Here is a 9,075-nt window from a genome sequence, read left to right on the forward strand (position 1 = left end):
TGTCATATTCCCACATTTTGCTTGACCTCAAAAGACTAACCTTTAACTGAAGAATCTGGAGGACCACATATTCAGCAGCTTCTTTCCTAGATATACAGTTTTCTGACCATCAAATTTTGCCCTGAGAGCTTCTAACTAATAACATAGGGCTCTAACTTACACTAAATAAAACTGACTGATTTCCAGAGTGGTTGTACAAGCCTGCAATCCCACCAACAATGGAGGAGTGTTCCTCTTTCTCCACATCCACGCCAGCATCTGCTGTCACCTGAATTTTTGATCTTAGCCATTCTGACTGGTGTGAGGTGGAATCTCAGGGTTGTTTTGATTTGCATTTCCCTGATGATTAAGGATGTTGAACATTTTTTCAGGTGCTTCTCTGCCATTCGGTATTCCTCAGGTGAGAATTCTTTGTTCAGTTCTGAGCCCCATTTTTTAATGGGGTTATTTGATTTTCTGAAGTACACCTTCTTGAGTTCTTTATATATGTTGGATATTAGTCCCCTAGTAGCAGTTGTTATGAACATTACTATAAATGCCATTATTACTATAGCCTCCTTTAACCAGTAGAAATTAAGTGGTAGGAAAAATAAATATAGATTGTCCAGAAAAGGTTTTAAAATTTGGACCAATATATATTTTGTTCTCTTATTTTTCTAATTCAGATTAAAACTCATATTTTATGACTGCATTGTAATTATAGATTATTTTCAAAACTATTTATTACTGTTTGTATTATTTAAATATTTTAGTTTAGCCTATAGTCCTGATGAAATATTACATTACTGTGGGCTAATTATGAAATGGTAGAGGTAGAAAAATGTTTACTCTGTCATGTTATGTGACACAGTAAGAAAGTAAGGCCTAATTAGGTTAGAGTTAGGTTAGAGTAGCTTACACTGAGCTACATAAAGAGTAAGTAGTTATTCTAAATTGACTCCTACAAATGAAAATAAATAAAGACATTCTAATGAACACCAATGATAATATAAAACTTCAAAACAACAAAAACACAGAGTAGGTCTGCAGTGATACGTAAAACCAAGACTATGCCAGTGCCCACAATCAGTGTCCATTGAGACTACAAATAAGCATATTTTGCATCTATGTCATATTTATATCCATAAAAATATTTAAAACTAGTGATTGATGATCTTTAAATTTTCACATTTCCTTGCATGGATCTAGAGATGTATTTCATAAATATTTGATTTGACTTTTGATATTTAGCAGATTTTCTTTAGTCCTATAGAATAATGCCAGGAAAAGAAATGTAAACCATTAATTCTATTCAGGGGTATAATATTCTAATACAATATATACTCCTCAGTTTTGTAAGTTATATAAACCCTTGATGATGTGAAATATTCATGAATTTTAATATTCTCTAGCTTATAGCTAGGAAAAAATATATATACACACACATATATATGTATACATATGTATATGTATATATAATTGTTATATTCAGACCTCAAAATTATAAGTAAAACATACATTAATAATAGAAATCAAATATAAATAAAGCTATTATAAGATATATATGTATATATATGTATGTATATATGTGTTTGTGTATATATATATACATATATATATATATATACATATATATATATATTCAGCTTCCTGCTTTATCATGCCAGCAGCTTGCCACCATGCCTCTGTGTAGTCATCACAGACTATTATCTAGAACTATAAGCTGAAATAAAAATTTTTATAAGTCACCTTGATCAGGTTGTTTAGCGCAGCAAAAGTAAAAACTAATATAGACTATAGAATATTATTTCATAGACTATATAGTCCTAACTGTTAGCCTAATTTTCACTATAAGGCAATATATTGTTATTTTCATGGATTCTGCAGTGCTTTAGACATGTACCATTCTTGATCATATCTTGACATTTCATAAATTAAAAATTTAAAGAATAACAAGCTGGTATAATTTTAATTTCACCATGGTCACGTAACAATGAATGTATACCCACTTTAATTGATTCTGTGATGTTTTAAAACTTGTCACAATTATTTAGAAACAGTATAACAAAGCAACTGTTTCTCAGGACAATATGTTTTATAATTTTTAAAGGTTTATTTACTTTTATTTTATATTTATGGATGTTTTAACCAGATATAAGTATTTGAACCACATATATTCCTGGTATTGATGGAGTCTATAAGAAGGTATTAGATCTCTGCATCTTGAATTATAATCAGTTGTGAGCTACAGTGTGCATGCTGGAAATTGAACTTAGATCTTCTGTAAGATGATGAGCTATCTATCTAGCCCTATAAAATTACCTATATCTGAAGATGAACTAAATGCAAAACTAAAGAAGAAAAAAAATACTGTTTGTACTTTTATTTACCATCAGCAGGTGACAAGGTGTATAATGTTTCACAGTAACTTGCTCTGCAAATCTTAAATCATTACAAACTAAAGGTACTCTACACAGTTCTAACTTTTATTGAACGTAACATGTTCTCTTGCTTATATATTTATTTACTTCATGAATTAACATAAACATTAACAACCCCTTTGTGCAGCTGTATATTTTTACAGCCATACTGAAATTGTCACTAACACAACATTGATTACTCGTTTCACTTACATTCCATGTTTACAAAAAAATTAATGCAACCAGATGCAAATGTTTATCGAGTTTGTCAAAGTACTAATTCAGTCATTATCTCCCTAATGAAACTATTTTCTTTCTTTTGTTTTATTCATTGTTCTGACCACAGCCTGTCCTTTCTCCATTTCTCCTCGTTGCTCTCCCACATTTTCTCTCAGATTCCTGCTCCTCTCTTTCCCTTCATGCTATTCCCCTATACTATTAAAGTCAAATTTTACCCTGAAAACACTTCCCATGATGGAACAAATGCTTTTAAGTTATATTTTTCTCTGTTCATGCCATAGAATGTTTGACAGTTGCATAGATATCTAAGGTAATAACCATCTGAGTAACACACACAAAACTGTATATTCTTAAAGAGATTGAATAAGTGTGATATACAGTACACACATATATCTTGCACTGTTCACGTCCAAGCTCCCTTTACCCATCCTCACTCATGTATTTCTCAGAATGTTATATTCAGATGGATATATTCTTGATACTACTTATGGAAAGAATACCAATACTTATCTTTCGGAGTCTGATTTATTTCACTTAACATGTCGTCTTCCAGTTTCATCATTTTTGGGTGTAAAAATTAGAGGATTTCACTTTTATGAATTAATAATATTACAGTGTATATATATTACACATTTTCATTGCTTTATAATTTGATATAATTACCTAGATTAATTTTAGTTATTATCAATAGCTTAGCAACAAACATAAGTTTGATATTCTTATTTGATTTCCTTGAGATACATAGTAACACGTAGGATGTGAAGATCATACAGTAGCTCTATTTCTAGTTACATGAAGGACTTTTTCATTATGGTTTGGAATAGTTTATATTTAGACCTCAAGTATATGAGACTACCTTTTTTTTTTCTAATTCTTCCTCTTCAGTTCAGAAACCATTTATTTACAAATAAACTCTTTCTAAAATACATAATATATTAACAGAAAAATATAGGATTATAATAAGATATGAAAAGTTTCTCAATGTACATTCTCATTGGTACATTACTCTTTAAAAATAGTTGATGTATATGCCTTTAGTACATTTTTTAGTAAACATAAAGGACTAATGAACATGATCTACTATAGAGTAATCGAAATGTCTAGAATAATATCAGGCACATAGTCCTGATTAATAAGTGAATACGAAGGAAGATATTGACAATAAAGAAAACAATGGCAGACTTCTTTTTTATTTAAACAATATTTTATTAGATATTTTCTTCATTTACAATTCAAATGCTATCCCAAAAGTCTCCTATACCCTTCCCCAGCCCTGCTCCTCAACCCACCCACTCCAGCTTCTTTGCCCTGGCATTCCCCTGTATTGGGGCATATAATCTTTGCAAGACCAAGAGCCTCTCCTCCCAGTGATGACTGATTAGACCATCTTCTGCTATATATGCAGCTAGAGACAGGAGCTCAGGGGGTGCTGGTTAGTTCATATTGTTGTTCCACCTATAGGGTTGCAAACCCCTTCAGCTCTTTGGGTACTTTCTCTAGTTCCTCCACTGTGGGCCCAGTGTTCCATCCAATAGATGACTGTGAGCATCCACTTCTGTATTTGCCAGGCACTGGCATAGCCTCACAAGAGACAGCTATATCAGGGTCCTTTCAGCAAAACCTTGCTAGCATACACAATAGGCTCTGGGTTTGGTGGCTGATTATGAGATGGATCCCTGGGTGTGGCAGTCTCATGGTCCTTCCTTCCATCTGAGCTCCACACTTTGTCCCTTCGATGGGTATTTTGTTCCCTATTCTAAGAATAAACAAAGTATTCACATGTTAGAATTCCTTCTTCTGGAATTTCATGTGTTTTGCAAATTGTATCTGAGTATTCTAAGTTTCTGGGCTAATATCACCTTATAAGTGAGTGCATAATATTTGAGTTCTTTTGTGATTGGGTTACCTCACTCAGGATGATACCCTCCACGTCCATTCATTTGCCTAGGAATTTCATAAATTCATTCTTTTTAATAGCTGAGTAGTACTCCATTGTGTAAATGTGCCACGTTTTCTGTATCTATTCCTCTATTGAGGGACATCTGGGTTCTTTCCAGCTTCTGCATATTACAAATAAGGCTGCTATGAACATAGTGGAGCATGTGTTCTTATTACCAGTTGGAACATTTTCTGGATATATGCCCAGGAGAGGTATTGCTGAATCTGCCTGTAGTACTATGTCCAATTTTCTGAGGAACCGCCAGACTGATTTCCAGAGTGGTTGTACAAGCTTGCAATCCAACCAGCAAGGGAGGGTTGTTCCTCTTTCCCTGCATCCTCGCCAGCATCTGCTGTCACCTGAATTTTTGATCTTAGCCATTCTGACTGGTGTGAGGTGGAATCTCAGGGTTGCTTTGATTTGCATTTCCCTGAGGATTAAGGATGTTGAACATTTTTCAGGTGCTTCTCAGCAATTCAGTATTCCTCAGTTGAAAATTCTTTGTTTAGCTCTGTGCCCCATTTTTAATGGGGTTGTTTGATTTTATAGAGTCTGGCTGCTTGAATTCTCTGTATATATTGGATATTAGTCCCCTATTACATTTAGGATTGGTAAAATTCCTTTCCCAATCTGTTGGTGGCCCTTTTGTCTTATTAACAGTGTCTTTTGCCTTACAGAAGCTTTGCAATTTTATGAGGTCCCATTTGATGGTTCTTGATCTTACAGCACACGCCATTGCTGTTCTGTTCAAGAATTTTTCCCCTGTGCCCATGTCTTCAAGGCTTTTCCCCACTTTCTCCTCTATAAGTTTTAGTGTCTCTGATTTTATGTGGAGTTCCTTGATCCACTTATACTTGAACTTAGTATAAGGAGATAACAATGGATGAATTCAAATTCTTCTACATGAAAACTGCCAGTTAAGCCAGCACCTTTTGTTAAAATGCTTTTTTTCCACTAGACAGTTTTAGCTCCTTTGTCAAAGATCAAATGACCATAGCTGTGTGGATTTGTTTCTGTGCCTTCGGTTCTATTCCATTGATCAACCTGTCTGTCACTGTACCAGTATCATGTACTTTTTAATCACAATTGCTCTGTAGTAGAGCTTGAGGTCAGGAATGGTGATTCCAGGAGATGTCCTTTTATTGTTGAGAATATTATTTGCTATCCTAGGTTTTTTGTTATTCCAGATGAATTTGCAAATTGTTGTTTCTAACTCTGTGAAGAATTGAGTTGGAATTTTGATGGGGATTGCATTGAATCTGTAGATTGCTTTTTAACAGGATAGCCATTTTTTATTATATTAATCCTGCAATCCATGAGCATAGGAGATCTTTGCATCTTCTGAGATCTTTGATTTCTTTCTTCAGAGACTTGAAGTTCTTATCATACAGATCTTTCACTTCCTTAGTTAAAGTAATACCAAGTTATTTTATATTATTTGTGACTATTTTGATGGGTGTTGTTTGCCTAATTTCTTTCTCATTCTGTTTATCCTTTGTGTAGAGAAAAGCCACTGATTTGTTTGAGTTAATTTTATATCCAGCTACTTCACTAAAGCTGTTTATCAGGATTAGGAGTTCTCTGGAGAAATTTTTAGGGTCACTTAAATATACTATCATATTATCTGCAAATAGTGGTATTCTGACTTCTTCCTTTCAAATTTGAATCCCCTTGATCTCCTTTTGTTGTTGAATTGCTCTGACTAGAATTTCAAGTACTATATTGAATAGGTATGAAAAAGTGGGCAGCCTTGTCTAGTCCCTCATTTTAGTGGGATTATTTCAAGTTTCTCTCCACTTACTTTGATGTTGACTACTGGTTTGCTGTATATTGATTTTATTATGTTTAGGTATGAACCTTGAATTCCTGAACTTTCCAAGACTTTTATCATGAAGGGGTGTTGGACTTTGTCAAATGCTTTCTTAGCATCTAACGAGATGATCATGTGTTTTGTGTCTTTGAGTTTGTTTATATAGTGGATTTTGTTGATGGATTTCTGTATATTAAACCATCCTTGCATCGCTGGGATTAAGCCTACTTGACCATGATGGATGATTGTTTTGATGTGTTCTTGGATGAATTTTACAGAGGATTTTATTGAGTATCATTGCATCGAGGTTCATAAGGCAAATTGGTCTGAAGTTCTCTTTCTTTGTTGGGTCATTATGTGGTTTAGGTATCAGAGTAACTGTGGCTTCATAGAATGAATTGGGTAGAGTACTTTCTGTTTCTATTTTGTGGAATAGTTTGAGGAGAATTGGGTTTAGGTCATCTTTAAAGGTCTGATAGAAGTCTGTACTAAACCCATCTGGTCCTGGGCTTTTTTGGTTGGGAGACCATTAATAACTGCTTCTATTTCTTTAGGGGATATGAGACAGTTTAGATCATTAATCTGATCCTGTTTTAACCTTGACACCTGGTATCTGTCTTGAAAATTGTCCATTTCATACAAATTTTCCAGTTTTGTTGAGAATACCCTTTTGTAGTAGGACCTGATGATGTTTTGGAATTCCTCAGGTTCTGTTGTTATGTCTCCCTTTTCATTTCTGATTTTGTTAATTGGGATAATCTCCCTGTGCCCTCTAGTGAGTCTGGCTAAGGGTTTATCTATCTTGTTGATTTTCTCAAAGAACCAGCTCCTGGTTTTGTTGATTCTTTGAATAGTTCTTTTTGTTTCCACTTGGTTGATTTCAGCCCTGAGTTTCATTATTTCCTGCCATCTACTTGTTTTGGGTGAATTTACTTCTTTTTGTTTTAGAGCTTTTATGTGTGTTGTCAAGCTGCTAGTGTATGCTCTGTCTAGTTTCTTTTTTGGCAGTACTCAGAGCTATGAGTTTCCCTCTTAGAAATGCTTTCATTCTGTCCCATATGTTTGGGTATGTTGTGGCCTCATATTCATTAAACTCTAAAAAGTCTTTAATCTCTTTCATTATTTCTTCCTTGACCAAGGTAACTTTGAGAAAAGTGTTATTCAGCTTCCATGTAAATGGTGGCTTTCTATTATTTATATTGTTATTGAAGGGCAGCCATAGTCTGTGCTGATCTGATAGGATGTATGGGATAATTTCAATATTTTTCTATCTGTTGAGGCTTGTTTTGTGACCAATTATACGTTCAATTTTGGAGAAGGTGCCATGAGCTGCTGAGAAGAAGGTATGTCCTTTTGTTTTAGGATAAAATCTTCTGCAGATATCTGTTAAATCCATTTCTTTCATAACTTCTGTTAGTTTCAATGTGTCTCTGTTTAGTTTCTGTTTAAAGGATCTGTCCATTGGTGAGAGTGGGGTGTTGAAGTCTCCCACTATTTTTGTGTGAGGTGCAATGTGTGCTTTGAGCTTACTAAAGTTTCTTTAATGAATGTGGCTGCCCTTGCATTTGGAGCATAGATATTCAGAATTGAGAGTTCATCTTGGAAGATTTTACCTTTGATGAGTATAAAATGCCCCTCCTTGTCTTTTTTGATAACTTTGCATTGGAAGTTGATTTTATTTGGTATTAGAATGACTACTCCCGCTTGTTTCTTCAGACCATTTGCTTGGAAAATTGTTTTCCAGCCTTTTACTCTGAGGTACTATCTGTCTTTGTCCCTGAGGTGGATTTCCTGTATGCAGCAAAATGTTGGGTCCTGTTTGTGTAGCCAGTCTGTTAGTCTATGTCTTTTTATTGGGCAATTGAGTCCATTGATATTAAGAGATATTAAAGAAAAGTAACTATCACTTCCTGTTATTTTTGTTTTGAGACTTGGGGTTCTGTTCTTGGGGCTGTCTTCTCTTAGATTTGTTGAAGGATTATTTTCTTGCTCTCTCTAGGGTGTTATTTCTGTCCATGTGTTGGAGTTTTCTCTTTATTATCCTTTGAAGGGATGGATTGGTGGAAAGATATTGTGTGAATTTGGTTTTGTCATGGAATACTTTGGCTTCTCCATCTATGGTAATTGAGAGTTTTGCTGGGTAGATTAGCCTGGGCTGGCATTGTCTTTTCTTAGGGTCTGTATAACATCTGTTCAGGATCTTCTGGCTTTCATAGTCTCTGGTGAAAAGTTTGGTGTAATTCTAATAGGTCTGCCTTTATATGTTACTTGACCTTTTTCTCTTACTGCTTTTAATATTCTGTCTTTATTTAGTGTATTTGTTGTTCTGATTATTATGTGTCGGGAGGAATTTCTTTTCTGGTCCTGTCTATTTGATGTCCTGTAGGCTTCTTGTATTTTCATGTGCATCTCTTTCTTTAAGTTAGGGAAGTTTTCCTCTATAATTTTGTTGAAGATATTTACTGGCCCTTTAAGTTGAAAATCTTCATTCTCATCTATACCTATTATCCATAGGCTTGGTCTTCTCATTGTGTCCTGGATTTCCTGGATGCTATAGTTAGGATATTTTTGAATTTTGCATTTACTTTGATTGTTGTATCAATGTTTTCTATGGAATCTTCTGCACCTGAGATTCTCTCTCCCATCTCTTGTATTCTGTTGCTGATGCTTGCATCTATGATTCCTGA

The sequence above is a fragment of the Mus musculus genome, chromosome X, assembly GCF_000001635.26.
Source record: "Mus musculus strain C57BL/6J chromosome X, GRCm38.p6 C57BL/6J".
NCBI lineage: Eukaryota > Metazoa > Chordata > Mammalia > Rodentia > Muridae > Mus > Mus musculus.